Source organism: Penaeus monodon, chromosome 40 (genome assembly GCF_015228065.2).
Source record: "Penaeus monodon isolate SGIC_2016 chromosome 40, NSTDA_Pmon_1, whole genome shotgun sequence".
NCBI lineage: Eukaryota > Metazoa > Arthropoda > Malacostraca > Decapoda > Penaeidae > Penaeus > Penaeus monodon.
Genome location: NC_051425.1, coordinates 10,625,890 through 10,636,881, shown reverse-complemented (window position 1 = coordinate 10,636,881; position 10,992 = coordinate 10,625,890). Strand labels below are relative to the sequence as shown.

General features: G+C 44.5%; 1 pseudogene; it reads left to right on the top strand.

The window, feature by feature from the left end:
• Window positions 1–4,055: 4,055 nt before the first annotated feature.
• Window positions 4,056–10,992, top strand: part of LOC119597991 — an 8,660-nt pseudogene continuing 1,723 nt past the window's right edge.

The following is a 10,992-nucleotide window of genomic DNA, read 5'->3' as shown; positions in this document are numbered from 1 at the left end:
TTGGAAAAAAAAAAGTTAAAAATTTTGTGGGGGGAAAGGGGTTAGGGGGGTGTATTTGTCGTTAGAACATTTAGCGAGATAAGATGTGCATGAGATATTTGCAGTTATTTTTATTTGAGTGTATGAAAAAAGGTTGTGTTTCTCAGAGATTTTCAATAAGAAAAACGTGAAAATTTTAAAGGAAATTTTAGGGGCCCTTTTGGCTGGGTTCCCTTTTCCCGGATATTTCCCGGGTTTTTACCTAGTTCCCAAATACATTGACCCCTTTTGCCCCCGTCCCCGATGATCTCAGAACTTATTAGGACGATGACCCGGTACTTTTTAAGGTAAAAATTTTCCCTGGCCCATATTCCCCTTTTCGATGTTAACCAGGGGCAAATATCAGGGGTTTCGCTTTTTTGTTTGAGATTTCGAAGTTTGGTTTCCCCCGGGCCTTTATTTGGGCCCCGGGCCCCTGGTCAGCTTTTTATGGCTCTATTTGTTGGTCGAACTCGGTGCTTACCGTGGCGGTGGGATTCCCAGCAGGCGCCCCGTAGCCGTGGTGTAAGCATCCGCATAATTTCCCTTTCCAGCACGCGGCTGTGTTTGGGGTTTCTTAGGAATGCGTGTGACGCATTCTCAAGTGGTATCAGGTGGCGTTCGGCTCGCCGAAATGATGAAAAACCTCTTTTCCCTTTCTAGGGTTTGTAAAATTCCCAGCACATGGTAACCTAGGGCATTTGGCAGAAGATCGGACCTCTTTTGTTTTTTTCAGAGAGTGCAGGGGTTTCATAGCCTTGGATTTGGGACCAGCTGGCCGGGGGGAATGTCTTTTCCTTCTGTGAAGCGCAGGAGGAAGGAGTTTGGCCGCCCCTACCTCCTCCTAAGTAAATTTCGGCCTTCCCCGGTATTTTATGGGGATTTGGGGGTTTACCCCTGCCCCGATTTTGGGGGTAATCTGCCCGCAAATCATTTCCTTGATCCCATATGGCGGGAACCCAGTTTATGAAATTTTTCTACCCTGGAGCAAAATCCTTTGTGTTTTTTGGCCGTGGTTTTCAGGAGGGGGAGATGTTTTTCAGGGGGGTTGAGCGGTGAAGCAGTCGAGGCTCCTTTTGGGGTCGGGGGGATGACCACGGGCCTTTCCCCAGACGCGTGTTAGTGCTCCATGATAGCAATACCCCCCTTTCCCTGTGCGAGGGGGCGTTTTTTTGGTTTCCCTATGGGGATATTGTGGCATCCCCGCTGCAAAGCCCGGGGCCGCAGTGTGGGTCAAGGGATCGACCCCATCCGTCTGTGTAATACGTTCGGCCCCCCGGGGGGGGATGGTTGCAATACCCCGGGGGTTTGCCTTTAGGAGGGACAAAATTCACTTTTTTGCTGCCCGTCTAGACCCAGAACTCTATCGAGGGGTTTGTGCCACGGCGGACTGCAAAAATCAGGGTGTGGGGAGTCCATGCCTTGGCCCGTAGTGGTTCTTTGAGCTGATGGGTATTAGCACCTGGCTGTGGGGACAGCCAGGAGTTTTTTGGAAAAACAGTCGTTTTTTCTTGTTCTAGGGGTTGACTTTTTTGGGGGCTTAGGTTGTGTTCCTGGGACCCTGGATGCCCTTTTTGATAAGAATTGTGTGCCTTTTAGATAAATTTCCCTTTTTTGGAAGGCCCAAGGGGGGAAAAAGGTTTGTCTCCACTAGGAGGTTGAGGACCTTGGGCCCACCTTGGGGCACCCGAATGCCCCTGGCGGCTTTTTTTGGACTGTCTCCAATCGGTCTTTTTTTATTTTCTGGGGGATCCCAAATCAGAGCGAGGGAGGCTTTAGCTACAATGGGCCTGACGGGCATGTACGTAGAATGTTTCCTTAGTACTCTTTTGTCGGCCCCCTTTTGCGTTTTCCACTATTACTTCTTTGACAAAACGGGTTTTTGCCTTTGTTCGGTAAAGGGCGGGGTATTTGGCCCTCGGGCCCCGGAAGGGGAGGGGGCCCGGTCTATCTTTTCCCCCCGAGGGAAAGGGTTTATCCTGAACCCACTAAAGTCCTTTTCCTGGTTTTTTGGACTTCTTTTTGGCCTTAAACCCTTATTTGTCTAAAAAGCCATCCCTTGGTTTTAGCTGCAGGACCCTTACCCCTGCCCCTGAAAAACCACTCCTCGGTTTACCAAGTCCGGGAAAAAACGTGGGTTTTGTTTGGGGGCATTTGTTTTTTCCCAATGGGGGAAGATAGCAAGATCGTCGGCCAAGGGGGGATGATTTTGCCCCCAAAATGGGATTTTAATTTTGGGGGGTTTACAGGACATTAGGGTTTTAAAAAGGGCGGGATGAGAAACCCCCCCTGGGCTTTCCATTTTCTAGGGCGGTGCTGTGATAGGGGGCCCTTTGGGAAATTTTTTGGGGACTTGGCTTGTTTTTTCGTAAAGTAGTCCCCTTTTCCTATCAATGGTCCCCCCGGGGGTAAAAAGGAAAAAGAAAAAAAAAAGGGGAAAAAAAAAAAGGAAAAAAAAAATGGATTTTTTAATGGATACCACTTGATGCTTTTGTATGAGAATTTTAAAAAATTTTTTGATCGCAGGTAAATATCGTTAATGTAGAAAACTTGGCGGGGACCTTTTTTTTTAAAATTTGTATATAAATATCGCGAGGGGGACATTGGGACTTTTTCCAGAATTTTGGATTTGGCACACAAGTCCGTGGGGAAATAATGAACAGTAAGTTTTAGGTCATCTTTTTAAATTTATTTTTTTGGGCCCCCCCCCCCCTTTTCCCCTTTTTTCCCTCTTCCCCCTCTCTTCTCCCTCCCCCCTCTCTCTCTCCTCCCCCTTCTTCTCGCTCCCCCTCCCCCTCTCCCCTTCCCCCTCTCTTTCCTCTCCCCCCCATTTTCCCTCTCTCTCTCTTTTCCCCCCCCCCCGTTTTTTTTCCCCCCCCCCCCCCTCTTTTCTTTCTCGAAAAGGAGCTTTAAGGGAAAAAAAAGTGAGTGGGAGTTAGAGGGGGGGAGAGGGGCGGGGTAAGAGGGAAAAATTTTGGTTTTTGGGGGGTGAGTAAATGGGGGGGGAGGAGGGGGAGAGAGGGGAGAAGAGGGGGGGAGGGGGGAGAGATGGGGGGAGAGAAAAATTGAGGGGGGATAAAATGGAGGGGAAGGGGAGAGAGGGGGGGGGGAAAAAAAAAATGGCCCACTAAATTTTTCCACTAAAAAACTAAAAAACGCCCTTCCTATTCAATGGGGTCTAAAACGCCCAAAAAAAATCGAAAGGGAAATCAACAAATCAAGTAATTTCAATTTTTTTTAAAAGAAATCAAAGGGATGTTGGGGTTGATTTTATTTTTCCGGGGGGAAACATGGGCACTGCAGACATGGGTATTTGGGGAAATTTTAGCATCGGGCTGTGTGCATGGGGGGGGGAATGGGAAATTTTGTCGGGAAACAAAAGGGTGAATTTTTTCCAAAATTTAGGATTTTCAAGAAATTGGCCTATAATAGGTTAGAATTTTGTAATGTATAATTCCTTTAATAGTTGATACATTAAAGGGGGCATGCGTTTATTTTTAAATCTCTAATTACTTAATAGGGGAAATATAAAAATCTAATATGAAAAATTTTTAATCACAAAAAAAATTTGGCACATCTACGTGGGGGCCTTCATCACACGAAAACCCAATTTCGCTTACCATTTTTTTTCACCCGGGGGATTGCATAAAATTTCGTCGGGAATTTTCAGAACCCTCTCAAGTTCAGGGTCGCTGTTTTTATTTTGGGTTTTCTCCGCCTTTCCCGACATAATTCCCAGCTGGGAAATTAGGGGGGATTACCCCTTTGACCACCCCGGGGAAAAATTTTTTTCCCCGCCAAAATTTTTGAAAACATTTCCCCTTTTCCCCCGAAGGTTTCGATTTAATTTTACTCAGAATAAATCAACCAGGTTAAAAGTAGAAAAATTTAAATTTTTTAAAACATTTAAAGGGGCCGAAGGGGAAAAAAGGGGGTTTAAAAAAGGGAGGGTCAGGAAGTAAAGGGCTATTGCACATTCTTCCTTCAACTCTTTCCAAACTTTTGTCTCTTTGACAGCCGGCCCGCTTTGTCGACAGTGTTAGCGCTGGCTCCGTGGCAGCCGCACGTTGGTCCTCCCTCGCCCTCCTGCTGGTGTTTGTGGCATCACGCCTTCGCGAGGGATTCCCTCCCTGTCCTCCCGCGACACTCCCTCATTCCCTCACAAGCCCCCTAAGTGCGCCTGTCCCTGGATCAGATTGTCCCCGGCGCTAACCTCCTGCCGAAGATCCTGCCGACGGCGTGGCACCAGCGAGCGCCGTATTGTGTCTGTCCTTCAGGAGTTGAATCTCCTGTCCTGACGGTGTGACCGAAGTAAGTTCCTCGGTCGTGTATCAGTGTGTTCGTGTGATGCGTTATCATGTCTGTTCCTTCCATTGTTATAAGTGTTAATGTTCGAAAACAATATTGGTGTTGCCGCACACAAGTAGGCCTATGTCCACGTTATGACACACATGATTTAGTATTCAAAAACTTGTGTTTAATAAGAGAAAAAAGTACGTCTGTTTTTATACATTTATTCATGTTTCTTTGTTGGCAATAGAATGTGCCTGGGTGCTTTTTTTGTATCGTTATGAGTGAATGTAAATATAAAACACCGGCACGTGACTGCCTACCACGAGAACGCGTAACGTGCGCAAAATTTTGAAATTTTTTGGTTAAATCATCGTTTTATTCAGCGATAGTCACATGTATACATGCACCAGTTAGTGTTTCATTATAGAGTATATCGTAAATGGTGAAATGTACTCACGCAGACCCAGATAAAGCGTTAGCAGTAAAGATGGATCTTAGTTCCTTTATTTTTAATGTGTGGAACCGTTGGTTGGGAACCACTGATGTAACGCATGGCGTAAGCGCACACACACACACACACACACGCGCGCGACCACTATTTTCGGTGGAAGTGAAAAGCCAAACTAATCGGAAATGTTAACATGGTTTCAGAACCGCCGATTTTTGCTTCCTTTCCCGCCCGTCACCACCCACAACCTCGTCATGGCTCCCAGCAATAAGCGTGTCTCGGACCACGGCTCTCACCCACGCCCGCAGGAGGAAGAGGCGAAAGGTAATTCCAGAAGGCAAGAGGAAAACCCGGCGTCCTTCACTTTTTTCGTCTCTCTTTTTCCTTTCCCCTATTTGTACAGTGCATGGTAGTAGATGACACAGCTCGAGCAATTGAGCGAAGGGACACAGATAATAATACGTGAGTGGAAGGTGAAAAGGGGTAAATTCTGGTGAAGAGGGAATTATAATGGGCGGACTTGGGTAGGACCGGTCAGGGAAAGATATAAAGAAATGTTTAGTGGAGGAAATGTTATTTTCTGTCATTATGGATAAGATACAAGGATGTTTTCACATGGCCACACACATGTATTTGTGCCTAGTTTGTGTGTGTGTGTGTATGTGTTTGGTATATAATATATATATATATATATATATATATATATATATATATATATATATACATATATATATACATATATATACATACACACACACATGTATGTATATCTGTGTGTGTGTTGCATTTATCCACTAAATAGCAATTTCCTTCCAGCAGAGAAAGAGGAGAAGGTGGGCGTGAGTCCCACGACGGGCATCCTGCTGTGCATCGCCAACATGCTCTACTGGAACCCTGATGTTGTCCTCGAGGTCCCGGCCAGACCCTCGCACAGACTCTTGGATCCTGATGAAGTCGCAGACCCGACGCTCATTTACTCCCAGGCGTATGTCTTTGGCTGCACTGTCCGGCCCGACTCATGGATAACAGTAAGCCCTGTTTTTTGGGACTCCGCCCCTTCATGTCGCCTACAACGCCTTCCGGTCGTCTTCTTCTGCTCGTGGCATGGTCTGCGAGGTGAGGCTGCGCGCCGCTGTCTGCCTCTGTCTCTCTCGTCGGCTTGTCTGACTGGCTTCCGCTAACTCTCTCTCTCTCTTCTCTCTCTCTCTCGTCTCCCCTCCTCTCTCTCTCTCTCTCTCTCTCTCCTCTTCTCTCTCCTCTCTCTCTGTCCTCTCTCTATCCTCCTCTCTCTCTCTCTCTCTCTCTCTCTCTCTCTCTCTCTCTCTCTCTCTCTCTCTCTCTCTCCTCATTCCTCTCTCTCTCTCCTCCTGTCGTCTCTCTCGCTCTCTCTTCTCTCTCTCTCTCTCTCTCTCTCTATCAATCCTATCTCTCTCTATCTATCTCCGTCTCTCCTCCCTCTCTCGTCTCTCTCCTCTTCTCTTTCTGTCTCTCTCTCTCCTCTCCTCTCTCGTCTCTCTCTCTCCCGTCTCTCTTCTATCTCTCTCTCTCTCTCTCTCTCTCTCTGGCTCCTCTCTCGCTCTTCTCTCTCTCTCTCTCTCTCTCTTTCTCTCGCGCTCTCTCTCCTCTCTCTTCTCTCCTCGTCTCTCCTCTCTCTCTTACTATTTCTCTCTCTCTCTCTTCTCCTCTCCCTCTCCTCTCTCATCTCATCTCCTCTCATTTTCTCTCTCTCTCTCTCTCTCTCTCTCCTCTCTCTGTCCTCCTCTCTCTGTCTCCTCTCTCTCTCTCTCTCCTCTCTCTCTCTCGTCTCTCTCTCTCTCTCTCCTCCGCTCTTCTCTCTCTCTCTCATTCATCTTTCTCTCTCTCCCTTTCTCTCTCTGTGTTCTATCTCTCTCTCTCTCTCAATCTCTCTCTCTATCTCTCTTTCTCTCTCTCCTCTCTCTCTCTCTCTCTCGCTCATCTCCTCATCTTCTCTCTCTATCTCTCTCTCAATTCTCGTCGTCTCTCTCTCCTCCTCTCTCTCTTTCCTCATCCTCCTCTCTCTCTCTACGACTCCTCTCTCTCTCTCCACTCCCTCTCTCTCCGCTCTCTCTCTCTCTCTTCTCTCTCTCCTCTCTCTCTCTCTCCCTCTCCCTCTCTCTCTCATCTCATCCTCCTCTCCTTCCCTCTCTCTCTCTCTCTCTTCCCCCTCTTCCCCCCCCCCCACCTCTCCTCTCTCTCTCTCTCTCTCCTCCTCGCATCCGTCGTCTCTTCCCTGCTCTCTCATCTCTCTCTCTCTTCTCTCGCTCTCTCTCTCTTTCTTTTCTCTCTCTTCCTCACTTTGCGTATTTTCTGATTCGTTTTATACAGTTAAGCATTGACGTTATCATTCCCTTGTCTCCTCCTAATTTTTCCTGTCATCTAACGCACTTCCTCTCCCTTTAGTTGCCACGGCAGTTTCCTCCCCCTCCCCCCCTCCCCCTTTTATTCACTCCCTTCTCCTCCTCCTCCAGCGGGATGGGACGGCTGGTTTTCGGCTTCTACTCGTTCCGTGCCAGCCTGCGACTTCTCCGATATACCCACGGGCCACGAGGTAAGAGAGCCTGCACCCGCAGCGCACACACACTCACACGCAGCACGACCCACAACCCACACACACACACACACCCACACGACACACCACACACACACTCCAACACGGCACACTCACATTGACGCACAGCACTACACACACAATAGACACAACACACACACACACACACACACACACCACACACACACACACACACACACACATACATACATACATACATACATACATACATACATACATACATACATATACACGTACGCGCGCACACTGTCCAGGTGTTCATTATATAAACCTATTTTAAAGAAAACCAAACGGGGAAAAAGTAGGAACACCTGACAACCACCTGTTGCATGGAAACCCCCTAAGCGACCTATGGCCACTCTTGGGTTATTTGTGCTCATGTGGCGCGTGACATCGTGCTGGTGGGTAGGAGTCACGGCCATTCCTTCTCACTCACGCACGACTCACGAACGGAGAACAAAGCAACCAGAGCAGCGGACACTAAAATTTGAAAAAAAATACTGCTGACCTGCGACCGGCAGCCGCATCTGTCATCACTCGTCCTCCTAGCTCTGCTTTTACAAAATTCTTAGAAAAATTAGATATACCCGTGAGTAATGAACTTAAATCAAGAAGGCAAGCAACCGGCAAAGAAACGTGAGGAAAATAGAGAAAATATTCATATTTCGTGTAGAGAAAAATAGCAATTACTTTAATAAATTAAAAAACGTTACTCCCCCTGTGTCTAAAGAACCCAGAACAAAAAAAATCCTAAAACAATCGACTATGAGTCTTAAACTGGATAAACTGAAGTGCTATTTAGATGAACTAAACAATTATACAGGTTAATATTCAACATAAACTAATTAATAACTTTATGAATATGAAATATATAAGAAAAAAAAAAAAAAGTGTCAGATCGTTCAAAGAATCCGGGAATAAATTAAATGTATAAAAGAAAATAAAGAATTAGAAGTCTCAACATAAATCTGAATAGAAAGAACACTACTGATAAGAATTTGACACACACACATACACATACACACACGCACGCACGCACACACACACACACGCGAGCGCACACACACACACACGCACACACACACACACACATATGCACGCACGCACGCGCGCGCACACGCACACACACACATGCACGCACGCGCGCGCACACGCACACACACACACACACTAGCACTCACACTCACACTCACTTTCTACCCCCCCCCCCCCCACAGACACTAGCACTCACTCACTTCTCCCCCCCACACACACACGCACACAAACTAGCACTCGCACACACTCTCTTACACTCACTCACTTTCTCTTTTTTTCTCTCTCTCTCTCTCTCACACCTCGAATATTAAGAGTTACTGGCGGACATTATTGTTGACCATCATGCTATATCGATATACAGTGTTTTAGTTGCTTCTTTTCCCGCCAGATGCTGCACGCATGCTATTGGTACTATTTCTCCAAACTCATCGACTTCCTTGACACGATAAGCACAATGACGCCTGTTACAAACCGATTCGTGGTGATCGGAAGTGGGTTCTAAAAAACGACTTAAACGAGAAGAACTATAAAATTCTCCTTATGAGATTGAGAGAGAGAAAAAGCAACAAACGGTTTCTTGAGCTCGTAAAAGATGGCTAGAGAACAATTTCTAATTTCCCTTTTTTTCTTTACTGACTCATACGATTTAATTATCTCCCCCCTGCACGTGAGTCACCATGCGCTCATGCCCGCCTGCGCCTGGAATGGCGTGCGCTTCCAGCCAGGTACTTGCTTCGTTTTTCCTTTCGTTTCGCATTTCTTGTGTTGCTTTTCTCTGTTTTGTTGTTTGGTTTATATTATTTTTGTGTTTTATTTTTATTTTATTTTATGTGGATTTACTGCTACGTTTTTTTTTCATGTTATTTTCGTTTCTTTCATTTTCCATTGTGTTATTTTTTCATTTATTTTTGTTTTCTCTCTCTCTTTCATTATATATTTATATATATATATAATAGATATATATAATAATATATCTTAGATATATATATATAAATATATATATATATTTTTTTTTCTTCAATCAGCATACGTTGTGTACTTTTCCCCCTTTCGCTTCTTATAGTCTTTTATTTTATCTGTTATTAATTTTATTTATATTATTTTTTGTCTAACGTTCTTTTTCTGTTACTTTACCCCCCCCTTTCATTTCATAATATTTTTTAAAAGGTTATTCCAAGAGAGGAGCGATCACTAAATAAGACGAGAAAGTGTAGAGATAACTGAATAATTAATTTCATAAAACATTCGAATCCTGTGAGTCATAGTCAAAACTGTTTCGCCATTAGTTTGTGTGAACCAGATAATCTGAACATTTTCGGTGAACAGCCAGTTTGAAAGGTCGTGATGGAAGCTTAGCAGAAAGTTTGTGCAGAACAAAACCAAAGTTTAGATTTTTAAATGGAAAAAATAAAATCAGTAAATTTTGGGGTACCTCTGATTAAAGATATTGTGACGATACTACGCTCATCGGAAATGATGTGATGAACAGCTAATGGGCAATTTTGTGAGACCAATGATTAAATCTATAAGAAATTTTGCGGGAGCAACTACTTTGCGATGAAGCAAAAACCAGAAACGCGACAAACGGCAAAATCAGTAAAATCTCGATGCAAGAGCAATCAGAAAATTTTGTGAATTACAGTCATTGATTATTTACAGCCTCGTTAGGTAATTTGTGCATAGTAGTAAGTTAGTGCCTTATAATGGACAATAAAAGCAACTAACTTTGTTACGTTACAGCAAATCAGTTAATTTGTGACGAACAGTGATCAAGAGTTTGTTCATAAACGGCAAATAAAAAATTATGGACAAACAGCAAATAATTTCTTCGCGAATGAACAACCAATCGGAAATTCTAATGACAGCAAATCAGTAATTTTGCATGAGAACATTTAATCAATAAAACTGTTTCACCTACCACCTCCACTTGGTTTCAGGAGGCCACATCAGCTTTTATTGCACCAGCATTCTTTCATCACGTTTTCGGATGTACAGCTATTATATTGCTGGCAGCCATGGGCCCGCGTATGAGGCCTTACCTGTGATGGAAAAAGTACCTCACTACCATGCAGATGATTCAGTTCGTCATCGCCTTCGTGCATTCCTTGCAGGTGAGCTCGCCCCCGTCTCTGTGGCTTCGGTGGTTCGCAATGAGTGGCTTGGGGTGATTCGTTTTCGGGGGTTCGTGGAGTTGCACGATTGTTTAATAGGGAAGTGGAGATTTTTTTTTTTTTTTTTGGTTGTTTACTGGGAATGGGTGAATTATATCTTGCTTTGAAAGAAGATATTCCAATATAAAAAAAGAGTGATGGTTCGCAGTTTGAAACAAATTAAGAACTCAGAACTGGCCAATTGAAAAAACAAAAACAAAAAAAAACTTAATTTCATCTCTTCCAAAGGGGACCTTCGTTTCTATCACAAGACTTCAATTGATATGACCCCGAACTCGTTGAAAATAAAAACACATTCTCTTGCGTATTTCTTGGCATGTTATAATTATTTCTCATATGTTTCTTTTTTCACATGGAGGTCCGTCATCTGCATTCTCATGTACTGATCATAATTTATTTGAAGCAAAAACGTATTCACAATTATATTTACGCCTCGT